Source organism: Palaemon carinicauda, chromosome 45 (assembly GCF_036898095.1).
Source record: "Palaemon carinicauda isolate YSFRI2023 chromosome 45, ASM3689809v2, whole genome shotgun sequence".
Lineage (NCBI taxonomy): Eukaryota > Metazoa > Arthropoda > Malacostraca > Decapoda > Palaemonidae > Palaemon > Palaemon carinicauda.
In genome coordinates this window covers 44,206,448-44,226,447 of record NC_090769.1, presented here as the reverse complement: position 1 = coordinate 44,226,447, position 20,000 = coordinate 44,206,448, and positions in this window count along the sequence as shown.

Below are 20,000 nucleotides of genomic sequence, written 5' to 3'. Positions count from 1 at the left end.
GCACAATACCTTCAGAAAATTTCTGACGAGTTGCATCCATCTTTCCTCATGGAAACATGCTGAAATATCTCAATAATTGATGATATCTATAATACTTTTAGCTACCGTCATATTACTTCTGATTCCAATTCCTGTAGATTACATGAAACTTTTACGCTTTCAGTCTAACTCTCTTGATCATTAGGAAACGTCAGAAAAAGTTGTGTTACCAACTTTCATATCTTAAAGGTATTTGACAATCAAGTCTGGCATAAAACTCCAGAGTAAATCTTCTTCCAAATGGCTTTAGCTCTCTATTGTAGCTTTTTTATACATCCTTGATTCTAACTACTTCATACAATCTCCATTGATACTTTTTGAGATTCTTCTCTTCACCTCTATAATCTCTTTCTTGATGAATGATCTTCAGAATACTTTTTCTTGTTTTCTCTTAATTATTTTTCCTTGTTTCACAATGTATCACTTCTGTTTCCAATAGTCCGTCTAGAACTGATCTTGAACAATGTAATAATTATGGTATTTCAAATACGTCAAATTTACCCAAGATCTGTGACCATGATATAGTTACTACCCATTTCTCTCTCTCCTGTCTCAAAGAATGCTTATATTAATTCCTGAAAATAATAATGTTGAATCTTTTTTTTTTTTTTATCGGTAACTATTATGAAGGTTCAGGCTACCTCAAGCTAGTATGAAAAGGATTACATATTCAAAATATCCACATCCAATTTCTTTGGAGACGAGTGAACTGTCTTCTCCCTCTCAAGTGTTGAAACTTTTCTTTAATTTTGGAGAGTCTTCTTAGATTTGCTTCTCAGAATCTTTTTGCTTTTTTTATTTTTACAGACTCTTATGCTGATTTCTTTTAGCCTGCTATAGATAAAACTCTATTTGCCCCTACCACGCTATGTGATCTTCCATCAAAAGCCTCTCCCAATAGTGAATTATTTCAGAAAAAGGAAGTCATTACCGATTAAATGGGTTCTCTTACTCCTGATTCAGTGTATTCCTGCCGCAGATAACAAAAGAAATTATATTTATCATTATTATTATTATTATTATTATTATTATTATTATTATTATTATTATTATTATTATTATTACTAGCTAACCTACAACCCTAGTTGGAAAAGCAAGATGCTATAAGCCCAAGGGCTCCAACAGGGAAAAATATCCCTGTGAGAAAAGGAAATAAGGAATTAGATGAACGATCTGAGAAAGAATGAACAATTAAAATAAAATATTTTAAAAACAGTAACAACATTAAAACAGATATTTCATAAAAAACTATCAATAGACTTATGGCAGCCTGTTCAACATAAAAACATTTGCTGCAACTTTGAACTTTTGAATTTCTATCGATTCAACTACCCAATTAGGAGGATCATTCCACAACTGGGTCACAGATGGAATACAACTTCTAGAATACTGTGTAATATTGAGGCTAATGCTGGAGAACTCCTGACTATTATAATTAACTGCATGCCTAGTATTAGAACAGGATTGGAACTGTCCGGGAAGATCTGGATGTAAAGGATGATCAGAATTATAAAAAAATCTTATGCAGCATGCATGATGAACTAATTGAACAACAGTGCCAGAGATTTAGATCTAGATCAGGAATAATAGATTTAATAGACCTTAAGTTCCTGTGCAACAAATTAAGATAAGAATAAGCAGCTGAAGACCAGAAGGGAGAACAATACTCGAAACAAGGTAGAATGAAGAAATTTAAAAACTTTTTCAGAATAGATTGATCACCGAAAATCTTAAAAGACTTTCTCAATGAACCATTTTTTTGTGCAATTAAAGAAGACACAGACCTAATGTGTTCCTCAAAAGTAAATTTGCTGTCAAGAATCACATATAAAATTTTAAAAGAGTTATACAGAGTTAAAGAAACATTATCAATTCTGAGATCCGAATGTTGATGAGCTCATGTCCTTGACTTACTTACAATTATACTTTGAGTTTTGTTGGGATTTAACTTCATGCCCCATAATTTGCACCATGCACTAATTTTAGCTAGATCTCTATTAAGGGATTCAGAAACCCTAGATGTACATTCAGAATATGGAATTGAAGCAAAGAGTGTAGCATCATCTGCATATGCAACAATCTTGTTTTCTAGGCCAAACCACACGTCATGTGTATATAGTATGAAAAGTAATGGGCCCAGAACACTACCCTGAGGAACACCAGATATCACATTCCCATATTAACTATGGTGCTCATCAACACCAACTCTTTGTGATCTATTTCTTAAAAATTCAATATTAATACTAAGAAACGACCCACTCACTCCCTACTGTTTGAGTTTGAAAGAAAGGGCCACATGATTAATACGATCAAAGGCAGAAATCAAATTAAAGCCAGTTATACGAACTTCCCGACCAAAATCAAGGGATTTCTATACAGCATTGGAGATATTAAGAAGGGGATCACATGCTCCAAGGTCTGTACGAAAACTAAATTGCAAACTAGGGAACAGATAATTACCTTCAGCAAAACTATTAAGACGTTTTGCCAAAAGACATTAAAAATTTCCAGATAATATGGGAGTTATGGAAATTGGGCGGTAATCAGTTGGACTTGAGCTACCACAAACACATTTACATAGTGGAGTAATATTACCAATTCTCCAACAAGTGGTAAAAGCTCCTCTTTTTGCTAACTTGCAGTTTTTATAAAAAAAAAAAAAACATTGAAAAAATACCATTTGGGACTACACTTCCATAAGTATCAAGGTCCTTCAAGAAAGCTTTGATTTCACGAGATCTAAAAGCTAAACTAGTTAGTTTAGCCCCAGGGTGTGTTTACTGTCAAACACATCAGCCAAAAGGGTTGCCCTTTCCTTTGGACAGTGAGTGACAGAGCCATATGTTTTAATTAAAGGAGGAAGAGTTGCATCTATACCAAAGAGTGCAGATTTAAGGGTAGTCCACCAATTATGTTGGACTACCAGAAAGGGTTTTTCTGATCATAAGCTCTAAGCTAAGTACAGTTATTCCAAGTCAAATCTGATCTCTTACCCTTCCAAAGACGATAAGCCCCTGCTTCTCCAAATAAGCACGTCTAAAATCATCATTGAACCAGGGTTTGTTTTTCACTCGGTACTTTAGCACACAAGAAGGGGTACGCCTATCAATTATTTTAATTAGATTCTCATTCAAAAGGACAACAGGATCAACACTACTATACTAAACTATACTACTCTATAGATATACACACATGGTTCAAGAACTGCATGTTAAAACCTCTTACACACATTAAACCCTCCACTTTAACACTACATTTTTCGTTGGTTTAAAGATATATTGGTAAAAGATATATTGGTAAAAACAAGTGGTACCGGAACGGAGGGTTCTGGTACCACTTCTTTTTACCAATATATCGTTCGTGCTCTCTTTATGTAACCAAAGCATATATTTAATAACAATTATCCAACATTGCTCTAAAACTCACTTATAATCACTTCTTAATATTCATTCAATTTCTGCTAATTTGTTCTCTTCCACTAAATATTTCATAACAATCGTGCCCATCATCAGTACTCTGTTTCAAACACACTATTGCTCCATTGGTTCATCTATCTATGAATAGCTCCTTCTGCCATCATTTTGTGGTTGTTATTTACTCCCTAATATCTATGTAAATCGGTCTCCTCCATTCTCTCACAATTCATATCATTATATATGCTCCCCCTTCTTTCACCATCATAACTTTAATATTTTTCCATTCACTTTCAACTTTCTCGAATTACAAATACTTTCATTTGCTTTTCTAATATTATTCTTAGTTTTCTCCCAAAAGCTCTATTACTATAATGCATATGCAGCAAGAAATGCCCAGACTAATCAAGAAATTGGTCCAATCTACGATTTCTTCTACTCTGCAACTGCCATCTAACTTGACGTCAATTATCCTTTGAATTTAACTCCCTTAATTCAACACTATCACCATTCTGTTATCATATTGTATATTTTTATGCTAATGTCAATCTTATTGTCAAGACCACTGAATATACACATGCCATCATCACACTTAGTTGACAACTTTGTGGCTTATAACTATCTATGTTGTCTCTCAATAAAGTTAGCTGTTCAGGAGCTGTCCCCTAATTAATTTCTCCCCCATTCCAGTCACATCGAAAACCCTGGAGTACAGCCTGCCTCCCAGCTCACCGCATTATGTGCTATATTTCCAATGTACCTCACCACCGACTCATACTATGTCATCCTATGCTCGGGCCCTAAACCAATGCCCTCCAGAGTCAGTGGATGGCACACCTCTCCCTCAGTTGTGCTACATCCACTCTAGATTCATGTCCACTGCTAAGAAATGTGCTACCAGATATGAATGGTAAAAAAACGTGCAAGTAGGCCAGCACCTGTGTTGGTGGCTTCCCCATTAACCAATCTCTTCTTTTTGCATGAATCAAGATCTAATGTGCAGTTTCTAGCAGATATTAGTGCCTGTCATTCCTTTTGCCATGTTCTCTCGTAAGGGTGAGACCCTATTAATTCGTGACTGCTGATGGCGGCCTGACTGTCGTTTTTTGGGGATCCAGTACTAGTGGAATTTCTTCATCACCGATGTTATGCTACTTCTCATGGGTGCTGATTTCCTCACCCAATTCCACTTCCAGCAGAACATCACACAGCAACGTTTAGTCGAAGCCAGCTCTTACTCATCCACAGCTTTATCACATACTCCCTTCAACCTCGCTTTCCATATCAGAAATGCTCCCTCCAACCTTGCTCTCCACATCAGAAAGCAGTCCACTGATATCTATACCCACCTCCTCACTTTACATCATGATATCTTCCACCTGAATCTATGCCAGACACCCATTGTTTCAGCCAAGCACGGCATCTATCATAAGGCAATGGGGTCCCCACTGTATGCAAGATTCAGTAGTTTAGGCACAGACTATTGGCAGCTGCTAAACAAACATTCGACAAAATGGAGGATATGAACCTTTCTACCTTTAGTGCCAAGGTGCATTACTGAGTTATTTCATAACTTCTAAGGGCATCCCCCACCTCCCAAAAAACGTATCAGTAGTCCAGTAGTTTCCCCCAAATCCACCGTCAGAGCAGTGCAGGAGTTTGTGACAGGCCGAGAGAAAGTTGTGACTCAAAAGCGGGATGAAAGCAACTGAGTAACTTTTATTACAGAACATGTTTATATATACATCAATTGTGGGCAATAAGGCCATAACATATAACAGGCAGTTTCCTGTTCAACCAACAACGGTTTCTGTTAACAGTTAACGGTGAGAAAAACAGACATGTTTATTCAGGTCCCTATCAGAGTAATGGGAGAGCGAAGATACAAAGGAGACTATATACAAAAAAGAGAAATGTCATTACTATGTACGATCGTGTGACACACGGTTGGTACACGGCAGCCCCGAATCTGGAGTGATAGTAGCAAAACTACGGCCGATGGGCGGCAGTGAGTGGCTGTAGAAGTCGTTGGTTGTGGCGCAAGCGAGTGGTGGATGATGGGTGGCTTTGTCGCCGCTCCAGCTCGTGACGGGGTAGGAATGTGTGTACTATGGCATTCATAGGCATGTGTGTCCTACGGCATTCATAGGCGTGTGTGTCCTACGGCATTCATAGGCGCGTGTGTCCTACGGCATTCATAGGCATGTGTCCTACGGAATTCATGTCAGCTTCGGTTGACGTTGAATAGGTGTCCTCTTCGTCAGGAGTGGAGGCGTTGATGGAGGTCTTGAAGGTCGTGAAGTGGCTGTCCATTAGGGCGTTGGCTTTGGTCATCAAGTCCTTTATGGGTAAACTATTGACATCAGGTATGGCAGCGCGTACAGGTTCGGGTAAACGGCGTATCCAAAGGGCACGAAGTAGGTTCACCTCACGAGGAGAGCCGTCTGTGGCAAGTTGCAGGTGGGCGATATTGGTCATTTCCCTGAGGGCGAGTGAAGCCCCTTATTCCCCCAATGGTTGTTGAGAGAGCTGAAAAAGCTTTGCTATACGGGTGGCTGGCGACGGCGAGTACTGCTGCAGAATGTTTGTTTTGAGGCCGTCATGGTAACAGTGAGGGGGGTCACTAATGTGACGGGCCGAGAGAGGGTTGTGACTCAAAAGCAGGATGAAAGCAACTAAGTAACTTTTATTACAGAACATCAGTTTATATATACATCAATTGCGGGCAAAGAGGCCATAACATAAATTATAACAGGCTGTTTCCTGTTCAACCACCAACGGTTTCTGTTAGCAGTTAATGGTGAAAAGAACAGACATGTTTATTCAGGTCCCTATCAGAGCGAGGGGAGAGCCAAGATACAAAGGAGACTATATACAGAAAAGAGAAATGTCGTTACTATGTACGATCGTGTAACACATGGTTGGCACAAGTTCTTGGGCATGGTAAACTATTATCACTCATTCTTATCAGTCATTGCTGCCTCTCTTGTCCCCCTCTTTGACTATAGGGGCAGTAATCAAACAAATGGTTCAAAGGGGAATTCCTGCTACTATACCTTTTACTGCAAACAGCTAGTGGTGTATTTGGCTGTCCGTCCCTTTCTCAACTTCTTAGCAAACACATCCTTTGTCATTCGCACGTACTACACCTCCATTGTACACACCTCACTCGTCAACATCCACCATTGAACTTATCCCTGGTAAACTGAATCCCGTCGCTGATGCCCTTTACAGGAACACACTGGCTGCTGTCCACCTAGGAATGAATAACAAGATCTTAGTAGAATCTCAACAAATGGACCCCAATTGCAATACCTCATGAATATCTCTCCTTTGGGTAGACGTCACCCTCAATTATTTCAATGCCAGCCTCCTCTGTGATGTCAGAAATGTTAGACCACACCTGTGGATAACTGCCTTCATGCATCAATAGATGTTTTAAATTATCAATGGCCCCAAACACCCCTTATACCGATCTACTACACAGGTACTGAAGTCGAAGTTCATATGACATGGCCTTACTAAAGAGGTGAATGATTGGCTCCACGCCTGTATTTCCTGTCAAACTTTCAAAGGGCATCAGCATATGGATTCAGATGTGGTCACATTTCGCAACTTTAGTGTTATTTTGCTCTAATTCGTGTTGATGTGGTGGGCATCCTGTCCACATCACAAGGACACTATTACCTTTTCACAGGCATCAATCAGTCCATTCGCTGGCCGAAGAACATCCCCATGCAAGATTCAACATCTGCCTCGTGTATTGCTGCCTTAGTTTCCAGATGTCTAGCAAGGTTTGGCATCCTAGAATAAAATTCTTCCAACAGAGGCGCCACTTTCCAGTTTCAATTGTGGACATCATTACAGCATCTTCTCAGCATTACCCTACATTAGACTATTGCTCACAACCCTGCAATCAACAGAAGGTTAGAACATTTCAATCATACCCTTAAAGCAGCTTTGATGTCCTGCTGCGCTGACTCCAGTTGGATTTTACTACTTCCTTGCATCCTCCTCGGACTGAGTACCACTTCTAGGATTCCTGATTTATCTCAGTGGCTAAAATCATGTATGCCAACCCGTTGATCGGCCTTTTAAGCATCTATCTTCCAAAAGTACAACTTAATTTTTTCTCTGAATTATCTGATAGAAATTACTCTTTCTTAATTTATATCGTCATTGAGTGATTGTTGTTTACCAAAACATCGCCTATCCTGCTATTTCTCGTCCATCAAACACCCTTTTCCTTCATTGGCCATATGATTTCATCATATTGCCATAAGGATTTTATTTCTTCTCTCTACACTATGACTGCAAATATTCAAATTTTTTGTCATCTCTTTATATGATATTCTTACTTCCCTGTGTGTAACCCCACTTTGTATTATTTATTCATAGTCATATCTAATATATCTAATCATTATCGACGATTATTTCCAATTTTTTGTCAAGATTTTAATATATATATATATATATATATATATATATATATATATATATATATATATATATATGTATATATATATATATATATATATATATATATATATGTGTGTGTGTGTGTGTGCGTGTGTGTGTGTGAGTATATGTATATATACATGGAATATATATATATATATATATATATATATATATATATATATATATATATATATATATATATATATATATGTATATGTGTGTGTGCGTATATGTATATATATATACATGAATGAAAGAATGAAATACATATATATATATATATATATATATATATATATATATATATATATATATATGTGTGTGTGTGTGTGTGTGTGTGTGTGTGTGTGTGTGTGTATATATTTATAATCTCCGGCTGTCGATAGTCTTTTGCAGGAAAAAGGTGTCAGACATGTCTTTCCCATCCATTTTGTTTATGGTCTCTCTATGCCAGTCTATACCTGTAATTTTTTTTTTTATTGTTAATTCATGATCATCACTTCCTACCCAGTTTTTTTTTTTTTTTTTTTTTTTTTTTTTTTCATTTCTAGGGACCCATACTGTTACTCCTAAAGTCTTCTATTATGTGTCATTCTCATTACATGCTCTGCTCACGTCCATTTCTTTTTCTTACATGTAGTTAGAATATCCTGTACTCTAGTTTGCTCTCGTATCCAGGTTGCTCCTTTCCTGTCGCTAGGCGTTAATACCATTATTCTTTTTCCTTAATTCCTTGAGTTGTAACTAGCTTATATTCTAAGATTAATGCATAAGTTATTACATCTAATTAAATACTTTTCTTTTTAGTGGAAGTGGCATTTTACTTTTCATAATATCAGTTTTTTTACCAAATCCTCTCCACCCCATATTTATCCTTTTTATTTCGGTCTTATGTCTGGGGAAACCCTTCCTATATGACGTTATTTACGTATATATCTAAGGTTATACGCTGGCCAGGCCACCAACAAACCATTGAGATAATACCGCTAGAGATATATTGGGTTCTTTGACTAGGTTACGACTCATTTTGTCTTCGCCTACACATACACAGAATAGTCTGGCTAATTTTTTCCAATTTCTTCTCTGTCCTCTCACACCTGACAATACTGAGAGTATCAAACAATTCTTCTTAGCTTAGTGGGTAACGACTAAAATGTAATTGTCTACTGGCTAATTTCCTCTTGGTAATTGTAAAAGAGACTCTAGCTATGGAAAGCAGGTCTTCTAGGACGACACGCCAACATCAAATCTTTGTTCTCTAGTATTCAATATATATATATATATATATATATATATATATATATATATATATATATATATATATATATACGCGTGTGTATATATATATACGTATATATATATATATATATATATATATATATATATATATATATATAAATACACACACATATATATATATATATATATATATATATATATATATATATATATATATATATATATATATATATATAAATACACACACATATATATATATATATATATATATAAAAATACACACATATATATATATATATATATATATATATATATATATATATATATATATATAAATTTGTTTTGTGTGTTAATTCATGATCTTCACTTACTGTTATTCATAATATCTTCTATTAAGTGTCATTCTCATTACGTATCTTCCTCACGCCCATTTGTTTTTCTGACATGTTAGAATATCTTATACTCTAGTTAGCTCTCGTATCCGTGTGGCTCCTTTTCTGTAGCTTGGCGTTAATTCCATTATTATTTTTCCATAGTTACTTGAGTTGTAACTAGCTTATATTCTAAGGCTGATGCATAGGTTATTAGTGGTAAGACCATCTAATTAGATACTTATCTTTTTAGAGAAGATGGCATTTTACATTTCATAATCTCAATTTATTTACCAAATCCTCTCCACCCTATACTTATCCTTTTAATTTTGGTCTCATGTCTGGGGAAACACTTCATATACGTCCTTATTTACGTATATATCTAATTTTATAGGTTAGCCAGGCCACCAGCAACCCGTTGAGATACTTTGACTAGGTTACGGCTCATTTTTTCTTCGCCTACACACATCGAATAATCTGGCCTATTCTTTCCATATTCTTCTCTGTTCTCTCACACTTGATAATACTAAGAGTATTAAACAATTCTTTTTCGCTTAATGGGTAACTACTACAATGTAATTATTCAGTGGCGACTTTCCTCTAGGTAAGTGTAGACGAGACTCTTTAGCTATGGAAAGCAGCTCTTCTAGGAGGACACTCAAAAATCAAATCTTTGTTCTCTAGTTTTTGGTAGTGCCATAGCCTCTGTACTATGGCCTTCCACTGTCTTATTTTAGAGTTTTTTTGCTTGAGGATACACTTGGGCACGTTGATCTATCTTATTTATCTTCCTCTTATTTTGTTTAGGTTTATATGGCTTATATAGGGAAGATTTTATATAAATGTTGGTACTGTTTTTAAATAATTTTATTTTGATTGTTTATTACACCTCTTGTAGTTTGTCTATTTTCTTGCTTTCTTTTTTCATTGTTAGAGCCCTTGTGCTTATTGTATCTCTCTTTTCCAACTAGGGTTACAGCTTGGCTTGTAATAATGCTAGTGATATATATATATATATATATATATATATATATATATATATATATATATATATATATATATATAATATATATATATATATATATATATATATATATATATATATATATATATATATATATATATATATATATAACGGATTTTGAGCGAAGCAAAAAATCTATTTTTGGGTGAGATGGCCATGTCGTCCTGATGGAAGTTCCTTAAAGTAGCTTCCTAAGGGATATATGTACTACAGTGATATTCCTAGAGAATTTTACCTTTAGGTATCCAGAATTCTAACTCCTGGCGCGAATATCCTTAAAATTTCTCCCAAGGATATCGCATAATATTAGCGGACGCATTCTTGACACACCTCCATAGCAATCTGCACCCCAAATAGCGTTTTGGCTTCGAGGAGGATGGCAAAATAAAAGGGAGCCGGCCAAAGGCTCTCCCCGCTCTCGTAATACTATTGGGAATACATCAGCGCCAATCCCACGATGGCGGACATTCCTTGTAGCATTGAGCGTGGTGTTACAGATACAGTACCACGCGTGGGATACTGTGAAGATCTTTTCTTTTAGAAGAGATAGGTGGGTCCATCAGGACGACATGGCCATCTCACCCAAAAATAGATTTTTCGCTTCGCTCAAAATCCGTTTTTTGGGCTCAAGCCATGTTGTCGTGATGGAAGCATACCAGAGCATTAGTGTATCTGTGGATTTTTAATCAGTGCCTTAACCTTATAGCAACCTTTTCTATGGTCATGGGGACCACATGAGACAAGGGACGTTACCGTTATTCGTCACCATCACTAATCATAACCAATGTTAGCGCTTCCTGCCTCCTACAGGGAAGAGTCATTCTAAACAGTAGAAAAGGGATCTTGAGGTTAACATACATAGTATGACCAAACATAAGTACACACTGAATATACAAATAGTCTCATAGTTTTATATTTTGCTAAAATAACATCAGTGTCTCTTATATCTAAAATTTGATGCATACAAATATATGAGGTATACTTACTTTGGTAAGTTGAAGAATTCTGGCATGTATACATACAATTGTCTGGCGAAGGTGGACGCACTACATTCTAATAGAAATTTGTTACTAATAAATGACTAAAAGATGTTCAGCAAAACGAATGTAGTATGACAATGGGATTATACCTGTAACAAGTACAGAGACTATATTTCCTTCTTGAAGGAAGAAATGATGAGTGCCACTCTCATACTGAAGAAAAATTATAAAACAATTTCTCTTCATAATTCCTGTACTGGTTACTTCTATCTGCACTGTGTACTCCGTACACCGGCACTAGTGCTATCTGTATAATTCCACACCTGGGATTTTGAACAGAGCTAGTGTTATCATGGTAACACTTAATTAAAAGAAGTCACACCTAAGATGGGTGACCACTTCTCCCTTTAATTGACAGTCCCAGTCAATTAGCTGTTCATCGTAGAATTAGATATTCTACCTGGTGTCACCACATATTGCTTCAGATCATGGATTTGTCTAGCATAGTGTATGTAGAACACTCTGGATGATTCTCATCCGTTACATGTGCGAGGACATGTGAGGTCCCAAATCATAAACTGTTTGCCACAGTAATTAGGGGGCAGGTTTTAATACACTACCTGCCGCCACTACGAAGTGTTTCAGTTCATGCACTTGTTTTGAATAGTGTTTGTAAAACACTCTGGATGATTTCCATCCAGTGTATGAACGAAGGCACTCAAAGTCCATTTACTGAAAGAAGTTCAGTGATGAAGCAATCTTTCTCGGATCATGACCTGCAGGAGTAATGTCCGGATCCGTTCTACGAATAAAGTAGGTGAGCTGTCCTCCCGTGAAGTCTGAAGTTCTACGAAGATAGACCTTTAGACACTCTACAGGACATAGAGAGACATCTTCCTTCAGAGGGCAGATTCTCCAGGGACCCCACCTCTTAGTGGGAAGATCGTTTTTAGCTAGAGAGAGTGGATCAGGAAATAGATTCAGTTCTCCTACTTCTTTGAACTGAATGTGACCCTCATCTCTGGATAGGGCTACTATTTCACTAACTCTAGCCCCGGAGGTGATAGCGAACAGAAAAACAACCTTTTGGGTTAGATCCTTAAGAGAACAATCTTCATTTTTCATAGATGAGGCATAATGTAAGACCTTGTCCAAAGACCAAGAGATGGGCTTTGGTGGTACCGCGGGCTTAAGCCTAGCACATGCCTTCGGAATCTTATTAAAGATTTCATTCGCCAGATCCACTTGAAAGGCATATAGGAGAGGTCTAGTCAAGGCTGACTTGCACGTATTTATCGTATTGGCCGCCAGGCCTTGGCTATGAAGGTGGACAAAGAAGGACAGACAGAAGTTCATTGAAATTTCTTTCGGTCCTTTTGCTTTGACAAACGCAACCCACTTTTTCCACGAAGACTCATATTGTCTTCTAGTTGACTTGGTCTTGTATTCTTCTAAGAATTCTATATTACCTTTTGAGATCCCAAACCTTTTTCTAACCGCTAGAGCGAGAAAATCATGAAATGAAGGGTTTGGGTTCTCTGTGATAAAACGAAGGCAGTTAATTTCTGAATCTTCGGAAATTTACCTAGGGTCAGAGCTAGGACCAGCCTCATCTAGTCTATCAGCCCCACTAGAGGATCCTCGTATGGGGCTATATAGCGAGGTAGTTTCTTGAAGACGCTCGTGAAGAAGAGGTCGAATTGCAGTTCCGGGACTTGTTCCCATCTGGGAGGGAATATGTCTGTGCCCATGGACCATTCCAACTCTATCAGTTTGTATCGAAATAGAGTATCCACCGTCACATCGTGGATCAGTTGTAAATGAACTGCTGGTAGGTGCCATCCCTTTAAGAGAGGGATGGGTAACTTCACCAAGACTGAATGAGACGTTCCAATGTGACGTCTTATTATCGCTTCGGTGTCCCAGATCAGTCGTAGGGAGTCTGATCTGTGTGAAGGGGGCTTCCTCACCCATGAAAGGACCAGCAGAGTCTTGAGACTTTCGTGCTCTAATTTCTGTTAGAGAAGCGATTAAAGAGGGACTGATCTCAGTCTTTTTTTATCTCTTCAAGCATTTGATGCATGTTTTCTCCAAGCTCTTAACGCATCTTTCCGGCGTGCCCTTAGCACCAGGTCTGTCACTATAGCGAACTGAGGAAAGTTTAGCGCTTTTTCCCGTTGGCATTTTGGAATTCTGACTGAATACCTGAGTCTCTTGACAGACCTCACGAGCTCCTTTTATATTTCCAAAGGAGAGGAGAGTTGATGTGACTGAGGGCTTCGATGGTTTTTTAAACTTCGAAACCCCTGAGCTGGAGAAAGTCGAGACTTCTAGAAGCTTATCTTGCATCCGTGATGTCCCAGGAACCGGGTCATCTCTTTGAATGCACATTGGCCGGACACTTCGGGTGCTGCCCACTCCAGCCTCTTGATCAGGTATATTAATACCTGAACTATTTCTAGGCTTGAATTTGACGTGACTAAGTTCGACAATCCTTTGAAGATACTTAGGACTGTGAGTCCGACACGTATCTTCCTTAGGATGAATGTTACTCTCTGTAACATGAATTTTAGATAGGAGGAAGGGGCATGGTTGACTGGAAGGTTCCGAAGGACACCTTTCAGGTCTGACAAGACTACGAATTGGAACAAGGTCCATATGTTCAGAAGGATTATCATTCAGAACTTGCTGTTTTTTATGAACTTGTTGAGTGGCGACAAGTTCAGAATGGCTCATTGATATCTTGAGTCCTTCTCGTGAACACGAAGCAGCCTTCCCTGGAACTCGATGAGCTAAAGTTTTCTTACTACCTGTATGCTCTATACCTCTCAGGTATACTCCTCCAGAAGGGTTTTGAACTGTAGGAGAAGGTAAGGAAATGATGATAGGGACATTTCTGTTTCCCATCAATGGCTCATCTTGAATAGGCATTGGACCGAAGGATCGAAGGTCCTGCGATCCTGAGGGAAAGTTCCTCCTAGCCGAAGCATCTTTATGCTTCGAGTAGCCAGTAAGCTTAGACTTTTGACCATCTGCCTGTAGCACCGTGGTCACTGGAATAGTGGGATGTTGTTGAGCAGCCCGGATATTTCCAGCATTTCCGATCTTCTTTTTAGGTTGGGGACCCACAACCACAGAAGATTTTCTCTTTGAAGGAATGCCCCATTTTTGGAGAAGACCTATGTTCTCCATGGTGGCGTTCTTAATTACTTCCTTAGTGACCTCGTGTGGGAAGAGGTCTTTACCCCAGATGTTGGAAGATATTAGCTTCCTTGTTTCGTGTTTTACTGTTGCATCAGCGAACACAAACTCTCTACATGCTCTCCTAGCTTTCATAAAGGCGTAAAGGTCCTTCACCAAGATAGCCATATGCATTTTGGCCATGACCATGAGCATGTCTGGGGTACTTTCGTAGGTTGAACACAACTCTATGTAGTTTTGTAGAGAAAGGGATGTCGCAAGTCTGTCCTTTGACTCCTGTTCATTACACAAGAGCAACTCAGACAATTTAGGGAGACATACCTTGAATTGTCGACTTAAGACGTCCTTGTCTAATTTTCCTACTGAAAATGTCAAATGGACTTCCTTCCAATCCTTTTCCTGTCCGGGAAAAGCTGGTGACAAAGGCTTGCACTCATCGAGTGTGGGACATGGCTTACCCGCCTCTACCGCTTTGGCAACAGAAATAAATGCCTTCCCCATAAAGAGGAATGAGAGTGAAGTAGGAGCAAGAAAGGAAGGGTGTCCGTTATTCAGTGAGAATACCTTCGACTCTGAATAACCCGCCTTTCTTAGACTACCTGAAAGGATAGTCTGTGCCTTATCATGGTCGAGAATCAAGACCTCCTTTGGTTCCGTTCCTTTTCTTGACTTTGGTTCGTACTTCAGTCGAACCCAACAATTAGGGAAAGCATCAAAGCTTGGCCAGAATTGAATTTTGTCCAAAGGAACAGCACCTATTTTCTCTGAGATGCAGAGATTGCCATTTGAAATCGGCATCTGCTCCGCGAACCTCCATGGATTGGTTATGGAGCATATTGGTGGGTCTTGATTCATGGGTTGTTGGACTGACCCCTGGGAAGCGACAAGAGAAACTTTACGAAGATTTATCTTGCCTTTTACTTCCTGCTTTTCGTTTTGTCTACGAAAGCTCTCTATTTGATTCTTCAGCTGGATACATAATTGTACCACATTATCCAAATTAGGGGTAGAAGACGAAGATGTCGACATCGATGGCTCTAAAGCCGGCACAGGCGGAGGAAATTCCGATGCAACATTTTCCTCTTCTACCTTGGGGCATTTCTTGCCCTTAATCCCAAAGGTTTTCTGGCCGTCAGGGGATGTAGTTAGCTCCTGAGGCACTACTGTATCCTCACTTGCTTCCGGAAATAGTAGCTTACGCATCCCGTCATTAGGTAGGAAAGGTCCTGGAGAGATCTTTTGAAAGCCTCTCACCCAGTTGCGTAATTTATATTGAGCTGTATCCCTAGTCTCTGTAGACTTGGGATTTTCAAAACCTTCGGACATTAATGTCCGACATATATTGCAAACCTGTGGGTTCCAATAATGTAGGGATCCGGAAATAATATTGCAGGGGGCATGAAACCTGCAAGTATTATGACCGTACAAATACTTACTCTTGGCCTTCCAGAGGACTGCAGCACAAGGTATCTGGTGTTCCTCCTGTAAAGAAAGGAAAACCAAATGAGTATACAATGGATTATCTCCTTGACAATCAACATGCAAATGTCCTTAACAATAAAGTAGCTTAGGATAGTAAGCTATAAAGGGATAGTAGGAGATACATACTTGTATACCCCTGTGAGCAAATTCTGTTGCCTCCCTTCAGTATTAACTACATGGAGATTTATCTATAGAGTAACTCCAAGTAGAAGGACTCTTACCCCTAGGGGTAGAGAAGTATCAAATCACTGTCCCAAAATAATGTTAATACTGTGGGGTCAGGATGACTGATTCTCGATCAGAATATTGAAGAAAACTATTCATTCGATATATAAACGGTACCAGCAGAATGCTCGTACAAGGGTACCCAAGGTATGTCAGAAAATACTACTGTATCATGGTACTGTAGTTTTGTAATTGCAGTAAGTCTATATTGCAATTTACTGGCTACTGTACATCATGTATTGTAGTCTAGTCATTATGCTGCCTTCATAGTAGCATATGACAGTATTGTCCATCTAGCATAAAGCCAGCTGGACTAGGAAAATAAAGATATATATTTGTATATCCCACTCAGCCCATTTGCTATAGTCTTCTTACTATATTATAATATAGAGTTTCCTGATCAGGGAGACTCAAGGAAAAAGGCTCCACCCTTTAAGGGTTAGGAGTGTATTACTCCTGCCTTGAAGTGTTTAATATTGTAGGGTAATCCTAATACTGATTTCTAATCAGGATATTGAAAAAATCATATTCATTCAATATAGGAATGGGCTCAGCAAATGCCTGTGTTGGATATCCAAAATATATTGGAAATAAGTACTAGTATAAACTATATAGTAGTTTTCTATCTGCAGTATATTCTATAATGCAGATATACTGGCTACCTGTATAAAATATACAGTAGTTCAGCCGGCATGTAGCCGGCATAGCTAGGTCTTGCCGGCATACCCGGCATGCTAGCTAGAGAGAGAGAGAGAGATAGCATGGAAAAAAGGCTACTCCTTACTGTGAATGTATACAGTAATTAAGGATGTAAAAGTCTAATTTGACTGCCTTTTTCCAGAAAGAAGGTTCTAATAGAAGGGGAGAATGTACCATTCAGGCTTCCATGCAGCTGCAGTACTATTGCCGACAAGGTACCGCCGATACGCTGCCGGCTGGCAAGTCCAGCAGTACCAGTACAGTCGGAGTGCTGCCAACTGAGTCAGAACTATCTGTGCCGGCCTGGCCGGCAGTACCCCGGCAACAGGACCTGTAGCAGCAGTCCAAGGGAGGACTGAAGAACCTTGGGAACAGAAGGGACTTCCCTCTCACGGCCATCATGGTCGCCGGGCTGGGCCGGCAGTTGCCGGCTAGGCTAGCAATTGCCGACAGATGATGTGGTTGGCGGCAGTATGCTCTGCAGTCAGCCAAAGACATGGCTCGAGAGGGAGTCTGGCTGGCTCCGGCAACCTACCAGCAAAGGAAGGTTGCAAGATACCGGCCTAAAGAAAGACTATGGCTCAGCCATCAAAAGAGGACAGAGGGGTAGGGAACAGGGGCCTGTAACGAGTGTGAAAGGAACTGGAAAAAATTGTCAGTTCTACCACCTGTAAAAGAAACTCTGTTTCGGTATCGGCAGAATCCCAGGGAACAGGAGAGACTCAGTTCTCCATCCCAGAGATTGCCGACACATTTAAGGGGATGGCGGCACTGCCGCCTCCTCTCAACAAAGAAGAAACAGAGTTCCAGTGCCACGTATCCTAGGATAAAGAAAATTACTCTTCAGCCCAGAGTACTGTGGCATAGGACTAGTCTTTTAGTCGCAAGGAGAAGATGGTATCCTACCATAACTTCAAGTGCGGCTAATGAGGGCTAACCTTCATTGCCGGCCACCTAGCCGGCAGGGGAATGATGGTATCCTACAACCCATTCGCCCTGCCGGCAGGTCACCGACATAAGACTAAATATTCTGAGATTCTGACTAAATCCAAAAACCCGATGGTATACCACAACCAACGGTTAAGGGAAGAGGCAGGACAAACCCTAAGTTAGCCATGTCTGAATAAAATTCAAGGCACGGCTATTAGGGTTGTAGCCTGAGGCTACACTCAGAGGGAAAGAGATTACCCTTAAGTCTCCGAAGAGACGTGTAATGTTTCATAACATTCTATGAGGTATCAGTCTCCACTGAATGAAAACAATTCATGAGGGTAACCGGGGAAAGTCTGAACGTATAGTAAAACGTCTAGGTAAGGTTACCTAGGCTATACGAGATCTCGGTTACCTAAATCACCGAAACTCTAACTATATGATCGACAGAGAAAAGGGGGAAACAAAAATTATGCACGTTATCGAATCTTTACAAGAATAATTGCTTAAATAGCTAAATAATTAAAATAATTAAATAAAGCTATTAAAAACTGGAAGTCGTTCTGCTATCTAAATAACACATGCCTAACGAACGACGGCCCCATGGTGCCACCAGTAACTGGCCTAGCTCTTAAACACAATAAAATACTCTAATTTCATTGTGAAACAAGAGCTAAAATATACTCATAGTAAAGACCCGATACTCAACTTTCCAGAGGCGGAAGAAGATGGAGAAAGCATAATGATAATCCTGTAAAACGATCGAAAAGTTAGATCACCAGGAAATATCACCGAGCGAGATCGCTACAAAAAAAGGAATGTCCGCCGTCGTGGGATTGGCGCTGTTGTATTCCCAATAGTATTACGAGAGCGGGGAGAGCCTTTGAACGGCTCCCTTTTATTTTGCCATCCTCCTCGAAGCCAAAATGCTGTTTGGGGTGCAGATTGCTATGGAGGCGTGTCAAGAATGCGTCCGCTGATATTATGCGATATCCTTGGGAGAAATTTTAAGGATATTCGCGCCAGGAGTTAGAAATCTGGATACCTAAAGGTAAAATTCTCTGGGAATATCACTGTAGTACATATATCCCTTAGGAAGCTACTTTAAGGAACTTCCATCACGACGACATGGGTTGAGCCCAAATATATATATATATATATATATATATATATATATATATATATATATATATATATATATATATATATATATATATATATATATACATATATATATGCATGTGTGTGCGGGCTTGTTTGTTCTTATATCTCTTTAGTATAATTAGATCTCAAAGGAAGGAAAACTAAGCTTATGAATGTCTATGAGTTTCTTTTATTTCACCAGTTATGGCTATTTTGATGGTGAAGAAAACAATGCGTCGTCTTAATTAGGTTTTGTCTCACTAAGTCAGGCATCCATGTAACGGTTCCATCCTCATTAACTGTTTCTTTAAATTTCGACTCCTCTTCCTGCTTTCAGATTAAGGGGTCATATTTTATAGAGGAAGGTTTCATTGTGTTCATTATCGCTGTTTATTGATGGATTATCTTTAATCTTGTCAGTTGGAGAGAGATCTGTTTCTCGAAATCCCTTTCACTCCCTTTCTACGTTATGGGCATCTTACTATTATAAATTGAAACGACGACACCATGTTTTTTGTACTTTTGTGACAGGATTTTTATTGTTTTCATTATATTAAAAAGATCACACAGCCCACATAATTCTTCTTTTTTAACAACCAAAATGCTGACATTAATCCTTTCTTCTAATTTTGAGTGGCAATTTCCGCCCGGTTTCAGTTCCATTCACAGACTTCTTGACGGGAGTCATTTCATGGGAAGCCGCGTAGTCTTCCTGAACATCCTTAATTGAGATCGAATTGATTGATTAGCCCTGGCCGATTGGTAATTACGAGTGTAGGGGGCAAGTAATTAT